The 9,443-nt window shown below is 44.8% G+C and overlaps 1 protein-coding gene across 2 annotated transcripts in view; it reads left to right on the top strand.

Moving 5' to 3' along the window:
- Positions 1 to 1,535: 1,535 nt before the first annotated feature.
- The window catches only part of CUL1 (cullin 1), a 117,474-nt gene continuing 109,566 nt past the window's right edge, over positions 1,536 to 9,443 (top strand). Inside the window, exon 1 of one of the 2 annotated variants that reach the window (XM_036759510.1) lies at positions 1,536 to 1,851. The gene's annotated coding sequence lies outside the window, so the exon portion shown is untranslated. Of the gene's footprint in view, positions 1,852 to 2,238; positions 2,434 to 9,443 lie in introns of those variants that run through there. The other variant, XM_036759509.1, reaches the window with a different exon arrangement.

Genomic DNA, 9,443 nt, shown 5'->3' with positions numbered 1-9,443 from the left:
CTTTCCTATGGCCAGAAATTAAGCCCTAGCTTGCTGCTGAACAGGATCCTTCAGGCCTTTGGCTGAAATTGCATTGCTGAGTCCTCTTAATCCCAAAAGAGTCCGCCAAAATCCTTCCTTGAATGGCATTTGTCAGCATCTATTACACAATTACTACGTGCTAGACACTGAGGATACAAAGAAAAGCAAAAAACCGAAAGAAAACCCCAAAATAACAAATCAACCCCTGCCCTCAAGGAGCTCATATCCCAGTGGTGGAGACAGCACATAAATAATTAGGTGTGTACAAGATATGGACAGAGTATATGGAAGGTAATCTCAGAGGGAAAAGGCACCAGCAGTGAGGGAAGGAGGAAACTGGGCAATATGCTTTTCTTTGCTCCTACACCAGGGTTATAACTTGCAGTGATACAACAGTGACAAATCTGTAACTAGAATTAGAGGTTTATGTGGTTTATTTAGGGACCTGGTTACAGGGCTTTTAATCCCGTCTCCGCCATTAGCTATCTCAGGGTGCCTATGAAAATCACTGCTCCTCTATGGGCCTCAGTTTCCTTATTTGTAAAATGTGAAAGGGATTGAAATAGGTGGCCTTCTAGGTCTAATGAGGATTCCAAATTACCCCCCTTTTAAGTGCTATTTCTTGTTACCAGTTGTAATCCATGTTTCTCATTTTGCATTGAGAATTTGGGGTGCTCTTATTAAGGTGTGATTTTAAACTGTAATCATGCCATGGGGCATCCATGAAAATCAAATTCATGGCTTTACCTGTCATACCATCCATTTACGATTATAAGTCTAGAATTGCAACAGACCTCAAGAGGCCTAATTCAACCCCTCATTGTACAGACGAAACAGACTTGTATGTTGAAGTGACTTGCTCCAGGAGAGATTTGAACCTGTTTTCGGTCCCTGTTCTTTCTACCAGGCATTGACTCAACGCTGTTACTTTTAGTTTTAACATGGCAAATATAAATGGTTGGGGGAGTTTTGTCACAAATTTAAGAGGTTTGGTTAGAGCAAAAGTTTGAATGTAGTAAACTTTAACTTTTGTGATTTGGGTTTTAACTATGACTACTAGAAGATGATAGGGCTGTTTTTAAGATTCCTGATACTCTATGGAAATTAGAACTAGGATTTTTTTTTATTGGCACTCTCCCCATTATTTCTTTGATATTGGAAACTCCTGGTGAGCAAATTCCCTCCAACAATGCAGCTCAGCACCTGCCAGGCAATATAGGAGAACTAACAGAGGCGCTGCAAGATTAAGTGATTTTCCCAGAATCACACAACTGGAAAGTGGCTGGGTAGTATTTGAACCCAGCTCTTCCTGGGAGCCGAAGTGCACCCTGCCTCGTGAACACAAGACAAAAGCATCTCTTGTTCCCGAGTGTCTTCCCCAAGTCTGTTCTTAATTTGTGGGAGCATTTGGCTTAAGTCAACATTTATTAGGTACCAGGCCCGACCGTGTGCCTGCTAGGCACTGGGAATTCAAAGAAAAGCAAAAACCCAGTCCCTGCCTTCGAGGAGCTCCTAGTCTAGTAGAGGGAGCCAGCTCGCAGCCACCCCACCAAGGACAGGCTAAATTGGAGACATCCCCACCCCCACCCCGGGCTTTCTGCGGAGCGCCTCCCTGCCCCGCGCCCCGAAGGCACTTAATGAGCGCGGGTTCCCGGCTGGCTCTCGAGCTGCAGTTGAGCCTCCCTGGAGGAGGGCAGGATGGGGCGGGGGGCGGGTTGGCAGAGGAGGGCCCGGGAGGAGCAAACTGGAGGACTCGACTGCTTCTGGACGGATGCGCTCCGCCGCTGCTGCTCTACTGCTGCCGGCGCGCTGCAGCTGGAGGCCCCGCAGGTTCGCACTCGTTGTGTGGGGGAGGGATCGTGGGAACTCGGCTCTTTTTCAGGGGCAACGCGGCAGAGAGGAAACTTAAGCCTTGGACTGTGGTGGGGGGTATGTTTATTTTAGGGGGCAGGTCGGTCTTATTACCCGGGAAGCTGGGGGGGGTGACCTCTAACCCGAGGGCTCCGGGTAGAAGAGGGCAGCGTGGAGGCGGGGTCCAGGGAGTCTCTAGGGCCTGAACCCCGGCGATGGCGTCTGCGGCGATGGCCCCCCTCTGCCGGGTGTGTGATAGGCTAAGCGGGCCGGCCGGCCGGCCGGACCGGGACTGAGCGGCTTGAGGGCGGGCGGAGGGTGCGCGGCTGCGGCGGCGGCGGCAGCGGCAGGAGGAGGAGGGTGGGCGGGACTGGCGGCGGCGGCAGGGGGGGAGGGGGAGGAGGGAGCGGGTGTCTGTCGCACGCAGCTCCAGTCCGGGCGGCCCCTGGGAGAGTGGGACGCGTCCAGACCTTGGCGGGACGGGTACCGAACCGCACTAGAGACCCTGTGGGGCAGGTGGCGACGCCGGCAGAGCCTCCTCGGCCCGGGAGGAAGATGCTGGTGAGTGTAGGCCGCTTGGAGGAGGCTGGGGCCGGGGGAGCGGAGCAGGCCCGGGCCGGAGCCGCGGTGTCGCAGTGACGGTGACCGCGACCGAGACGACGCCCGACGGCACTGGGCCGGGCGCCGCCGGGGCCTTGGGCCGGTCTTGGACACGGCTCTCCGGGTCGGGTGCTGGGGGAGGGGTGTGCGGAAGCGAGAGGTGCTGGCCCGGGCCGGGGGCCTCGTGTAGGTGCGTGTTGCGGGGGGAGGGGAGGCAGAGGAGGGAAGGGGAAGAAAGGCGGTGGTGCGGTGGGAGTGCAGGTACTGAGTCACCCCGGGTGGCCCCTGCGGCCCAGGCCCCGGGGCTCTGCTACGCTCGGCGCTACTAACTACGCACTGGCTATATATAGGCCCTTCTCCCAGCAGCGGCGGCGGCGGCCGGGTTCTGGTGGTTGTGCTACCGCCGCCGCTGCCTCCCTGGCCGGACACGCCGTGCGCTCGGTGCCCTTCGGCCTCGGCTCGCCGCAAGGGCAGGGCCGGGCTAGGAGCCCAGCGCTTGGCCGGGGGGGGGGTCCTCCTTCACTCCCCCCTCCCTCCTTCCGGGGACAGTGCTCTTCCCACCCCAGGCTCCGCCGCCTCGTCCTTCTCCCCTGAGCTGCCTCAGCTAGTGAGGGCGCGGGGGCGACAGCAGCGGCGAGGAGGAGGCGGAGGCGGAGGCGGAGGAGGAGGGTGGGCAGGAAGACCGAGCTCGTTTTCCGGTTCCTGATCGCGTCGCGTCCCGTCCCGTTCCCGGGGGTCCTTGGGTCCTCTCTGTATGCTCGCCCGCCATCGGCCGGCCTTTTCCTTGCCGGGATCCCGGGGAGTTAAGTATTATCCGATAATAATCGTACCTTCTGGCCCTTCTCCCAGCGCCCCTCGGCCCTCCCAGGGCAGAGGCCACGGGGAAGAGGGAAGAAGGGGACGGGGTTCCCCTTCCCGCTGGGGACACTGAGGCAGCGGGGTCCTGCTCGAGCTGGGCCGGTCGGCGCCCCCTCCCGACTCTGGGGACCTGGGACGGGTGACATGCTTTGGGCGCCTCGGGCCACGCGAAAGGTAGAGAGTGACCCCTCGGTATTCACGGAAGCTTGGGAGCCCCGGGCGGGGGGCATAGGAGCCTCGGTGGAGTTATTCGGGTCAGGTGTAGACCCCAAAGCCAGGTTTCCTCGTCCTCTCTCCAGGGCAGGGCCCGAGCGATGGTTCCAGGGAGACCACGGAAACTGGCTGTGGTGTAGGTGTATACATCAACAGGGGATACCCAAAGTTTTTAGTGCGCTTTTACCTTTTAGCATTGTGAAGCTTCTATTTTATACAGGATATTTTAAAGCTGCTTGTTATGTTGCTAATATGTCATACATAACAGAAAGGCTTTCTCAAAACTCTTGGTGGGCTTGAAAGCATATTCAAGTACATCATCAAGCTTTTCATTTATTTTATATCTGTTGTTACAGGGCGTTTCAAAAGTCTTACTGCCTAAAACTGCACCACGACTTTTGTGACACTGTAATTTGTAGTAACATTAGTATAGGTAACATTAACCTAAGGTTTCATTTTTATAGAGAATAAAATTAAAGTTAATATAAAATAGAATAACATTTGTATGTATATATACACATACATGTGTGTACATACACATATGTATATATAACATAGGTGTGGATATATATGGGCATACATACGTAGGTGTATATATATTTGAATGAACTTTTGTGCCTTTTCCCCTTGCATGTGTTACAGTAAATTCTGAAGACGGTTCTTAGTTCTAATTTAATGAAATGTTTAATTACTTTGGAGGTGGTGGGATTAAAACAGTAAAGTTTTCATTTGGGATACAATCATGCCTTTTATACTGTAGATGGGAAGCAAAATTTCATTTTTTTATCACAAGGTTTGGCTAATTTAGGGGATGTATTGAAACAGAAGTATGACATTGATGATTTGTACATAATAAACATTTGATAAAAAATTTTCCATTCATTCATGAATAGCTGCAATTTTAAAAAACCTCTTGGAATAGATTGCCAGTTGCAGGCAAGAGGACCTTTGAAGATAATGAAAGTAGAGAATTTGAGAGGTCAAATTGCAGTCATCCTCACTTAACTTTCTGAAATGCTACAAATTTTATATACCTTAAATTAATGTTCTGATGCTTACAAACTGCAGCAAACTATACAATTTTGCCCCCTCCAAAAATCTCATCCTAGAAGTGTTGGCTATTTTGAGAGAGATTCTTCTCTTCATTCATTCATTCATTCTCTTCAGCTGGTGAAGTTAAAATTTTTTAAGCCTGGTTTTAACATTTTCCATTTATTGCATTCATTTTTTGAGTAAAAAATTTATTGAATTTAAAGCTTTCAGAACTCTAAAGGTATTGGAACTCTTGCTTCAATTTGAATGTACTCCTTTTTTGGAGTGTTCAATAGAGCTTCTTAAAGCTAGTGGAATATAATGTTGCTAAGTATAGGAAATTAACTTTTTTTTTTAAAATGCCCAATAATGTTTTCCCAATTGAACATTGTTTTTCAAGATTGGTTTTATCTTTCAGATCTACGTAAGCAAGAATTTTCTCCAGTTCACAAATTTTATTTCTTAAGACCACCTACTCTCCTGTTCTTGTTCATAGACTCTAGTTTTGGAATAGATCTTTGAGATTGTTTAATTTGACGACCTCCCCCATTTTACAGATGAGGCAACTAAGACAGACAGGTGGCTTCCACATGGTCGTATAGGTCCTTGAGCCAGGATTTTTTACTCTGCTACCTTGTTTAAGCTTTGCCATTATCCCGTTTCAGGTGTACCCTGTATTAAAATGCTAAGAACATGAATAGCTGCGTGAAATGAGTATTTTTAGAGTCCTCTTGAAAAACAAAATTCTCATAAGAATTTAAGGTATACCACTATTCTGTTTTTTAATCTCTTACAGCACTTAGTACAGTGCCTTGCACATAAAAGCCAAATAAATATTTGATTGGTAGGATCATTCCTAGCTTAGGCGTTGAGAATGTAGTTATGTGTCAAATTGTGAGTTTCAAGCAATGTATGAAATTTTAGCAAGTTTTTCATCAACAATTTCGTTGTATTTTGTTATTTGTATTAGAGGTTGGTGGTTAGTAGTAGAAGGATAGAAGATAGAAACTGGACCTCTGATTTCTTTGAATAAGGATAATCGTGCCAATACCAGTGGGCACCTACTCTGCAAATTATAGTCTTAGAGAGTTGCCTCGGGGGCACAAAGGTTTTAAATGACTAGGTTCACACAGCCAGTATGTTTCAGAGGTGGCGCTTGAACCCAGGTCTTTCTGGCTCCAGGATCAGCTCTGCACTATGACATGAGGCTCCTTTCAGGGTAGAAAGAACATTAAAATCTCACAGTCTTGCCCATGAAATTAAGAAATAAGAATTTTTTCTAGTTGTTCCTGTTATTTAAGTTTTGGAAGGATGGAAAACCAGTTAGAACATTGCGTTAGATTTTATTTGGAAAACATTACTTATTTTAGCTTACAAGTTACTTCATCTCCATTGGAAAGGATTTTTCTCTTACTTGGAAGTGATTTCTTTCTCATCTAATCTTGTACTTTAACCTCCTTAATGCACTTTCATTCTCATCTGTATTATATTTGTTCTCTCCTTGCAGTAACAGTATTTATCTTTAATCTCTCCTAGTGCTTTGATAATGGTAGGCAGTATACTCAATAAATGTTGGCTGAGGGGCAGCTAGGTGGCGCAGTGAGTTAGAGCACTGGCCCTGGAATCAGGAGGACCTGAGTTCATGTGGCCTCAGACACTTGACACACTTACTAGCTGTGTGACCTTGGGCAAGTCACTTAACCCCAGTTGCCTTGCCTTCCCCCCTCAAAAAAAAAATGTTGGCTGAATGACTGAATATGTATTGAGATAGGAATCTAGTTAGTGGTGTACCTAGTCAGACAAAATGAAGCAGTTACTAATGTTGTATGCCATAGTATTGCCATATTGGCAATAGTGCTTATACTTGTTATTCATTCAGCAAAGCATTTATCAAGTGCCTGCTATGTGCCAGGCACTATGCTAGGCATTGGGGATACAAAGACAAAAACTGAAGCAGTTTAGTCTATTTTGGGGGGCCAAGGGAAAAAATATGTACATGGAAAAATAAATATGGAATATCTACCAAGTACAAAGTAATTTTAGGGGATACCTGAAGGAACTGGGCAGGAATAAGGATAGGCCTCCTTCCTGTAGAAGGAAGCTTCTACAGCTGAGCCTTAAAGAAAGCTCTGGAATTTGAGGTGATAGTGGAGAAGGAAGAGCATTCTCTGCATGGAGCTCAACCTTTTGAAATCAGTGAGAGGAGATGCTGTGTTGAGTTGGGGGACCTCAGGCAATCTACTTTGCTGCATTACAGAGTGCAGTCAGTAAGCATGGAAAAGTAAACTGGAAGTAGATTGTGAAGGATTTTAATAGCTAGGAAAGAGGAATTTGTATTTTATCCATGAGACAAGAGGGAGCCAATGGAGATTCTTGAGCACAGGAGTAACATGGTGGGACTTGGAGAATATTATCAGGTTTGGCAAATGGATTAGAGTAAGGGGAGGTTGAATGCAGGGAGATCAATTAGGAGGCTGTTTCACTTGGTAAGAAGAGAAATGAGGAATACCTGAACTCTAGGGGTAATGGTTGTGTGAGCGATAGGAAGGATATTGTATAGAGGTAGAAAAATCAACATTTGCTGCTGATTGGATCTGAGGGGTGAGTGAGGATCTTGGTGACTGGAAAGATGGTGGTACCCTCAACAGAATTAAAGAAGTTAGAGGAGGGATGGATTTGGAGAGAAATATACCAAGGTTATTCAAATCTGGTAGCTGTTGCATGCCGGTATCATCACTTTTTAAGCTCAGAGCCGCTGAGGAGCAAAAATTGTTGACCAGATTTTCATTCTTTGGTGTTTTTGCCCTTCATAGCTTTCATATCTTTGGAGCTTTCTGAGTCTGGTACTCTTTAAAGTCTTATGCATAGTGATCAGCAGGAAGTCCTGAAGTATTTTCACATTTGTAGGGAGAAGGAGCTAAGTGGAGCAATGGATGGGGCCTAGAGTGTGGAACGCCTGAGTTCAAATTTGACCAATCACTGACCCTTATTAGCTTTGTGACCTTGGGTAATTCAATTAATCTGTTTGCCTCAGTTTCCTCTACTGTAAAATGGGGATAATAATAGCACCTATTTTCCATGGTTGTGAGAATCAAATGAAATAAATTCATAAAGTGCTTGACGCAGTGCCTGGTGGCACATAGTAGGCCCTATATAAAATGCTAGATATCATTATTACTATTATTAAAATCAGAATAACATTTGATTATAGAGTTTATTCCTCAGTTAACTTTAAATGCCTTTAATTAAAAAATAGATTTGACATTTCATTAAAAATAGTAACCCATTAAAATTGATAAATAAAATTTTAATAATGAAAATAATTTGGAGAAAATTTAATGTGAAAAAGTTTTTCGTATTCCATGTTTGTAATGTGTAAATATAATTGCTTGCATTTATATAGTAGCTATACACAGGCATGCTTCCAGGTGAGCTATAGCAAATGAAATAGCTTATTATATGTGTAGGACTTGGCAAACCTTAAAGCACTCGGTGCATATTCCATATTGTTACTGCATTTACTATTAAGCTAGTGCCATCAACAGTGGTATACTAAATGTTTTTATTTTCAAATATTTAAAAAATCTTATGAAAGGCAAATTTTGAAAGAATCTTACTCATTAAAATATGATTGTAAAAGAAGTCATTGTAATGACTTTTTTGGTGAAAATCTTGTTATATTGAAGCAGTATAAACAAGCATACTCCTTAGAAAACAAGAACAATAGAAGAGGGAAATAAAGGGGTACTGTGAATTAAGGCAAAGGGGTATAGGGTCATTTGATTACCTGTGGTAGGAGTTTCCATGTAGAGACCAGTACATTGTCAACAGTGCAATAGCTAATAAAAGTAATAGCTAACATTTGTAAATGTGATTGAGTACCAAAGATGATTATATTCATTCTTCTCTTCCCTCCCCCCTCTTCCTCCCTCCCTTTCGCTTAAATGAAGGAACACATTCAGGCTGAAGTGGCATAGCAATAGATTCTGCAGTTCTGGTGGCATTATTGGTAGTTATGTTACAGCTTATGGACCCTGGCAGAGTTTTAGTGAGCTAGAATAGTGTAATGGGAGGAACACAGAACTTGGCATCACAAAAGACCTAGGTTTGTATCTCACCTCTGACATTGACTTTGGGTCAGTTATTTAACCTCTCTGAGCCCTAGTCACCTAATCTGTAAAATGGTGTCAGAGTAATAGATGGACTTCCCCCCCCCCCCCCCTGCACTATTACTGTGAGGTAGTTACTCATCCTGTGCAGATTTGATAGGAAAATTTACCTTCCTTCTGGGGTGAGTCAACACCCCCACTCATTTGCACTGTCTGTGATTTGGAATAAAAGCCGACCTGTAACTAATATGCATTGTTACCTTTTGAGTGTGTTCTCAGGGCATCTGGGGACACTTTAATATGACTTATTCACTTATTTTCAATCGCTAAGTTCAATGATTGTCTCAAATTAAGATTTCAGTGGGAACAGAGCTCTACTTTGGTAGAAATTGAACCTGATCCATGAATACCTGTGTGTCTACCTCATAGAATCTGTAGTTTACTAAATGCAAAGCTTTTCTGGATTCTTCAGATTATTAGCACTCCTGAAATTGCTCTGTACTACTTTTGTATATTTACATACATATGGTAACCCCTTTGGAATTCAAGCTTCTTGAACATAATACTTTTCCAAGTACTTTTTTTTTTTTACTTAAGGTATCCCCAGCACAGGGCTTTGCAGAAAGTAGGTATTCATAGTTGTTGAATGGCATTTTTCTACATTATTGACATTCTCATCTTTTTTCTTTTTCAGTAGGGTTCAGATAGAAACGGGCTAGAGGAAAATCATTTTCTGCTATTTTACATTCAGTATTCTGT

The sequence above is a fragment of the Trichosurus vulpecula genome, chromosome 5, assembly GCF_011100635.1.
Source record: "Trichosurus vulpecula isolate mTriVul1 chromosome 5, mTriVul1.pri, whole genome shotgun sequence".
NCBI classification, from domain to species: domain Eukaryota; kingdom Metazoa; phylum Chordata; class Mammalia; order Diprotodontia; family Phalangeridae; genus Trichosurus; species Trichosurus vulpecula.
Note: the sequence above shows the minus strand (reverse complement) of the source record. Positions and strands in the feature narration are given on the sequence as shown.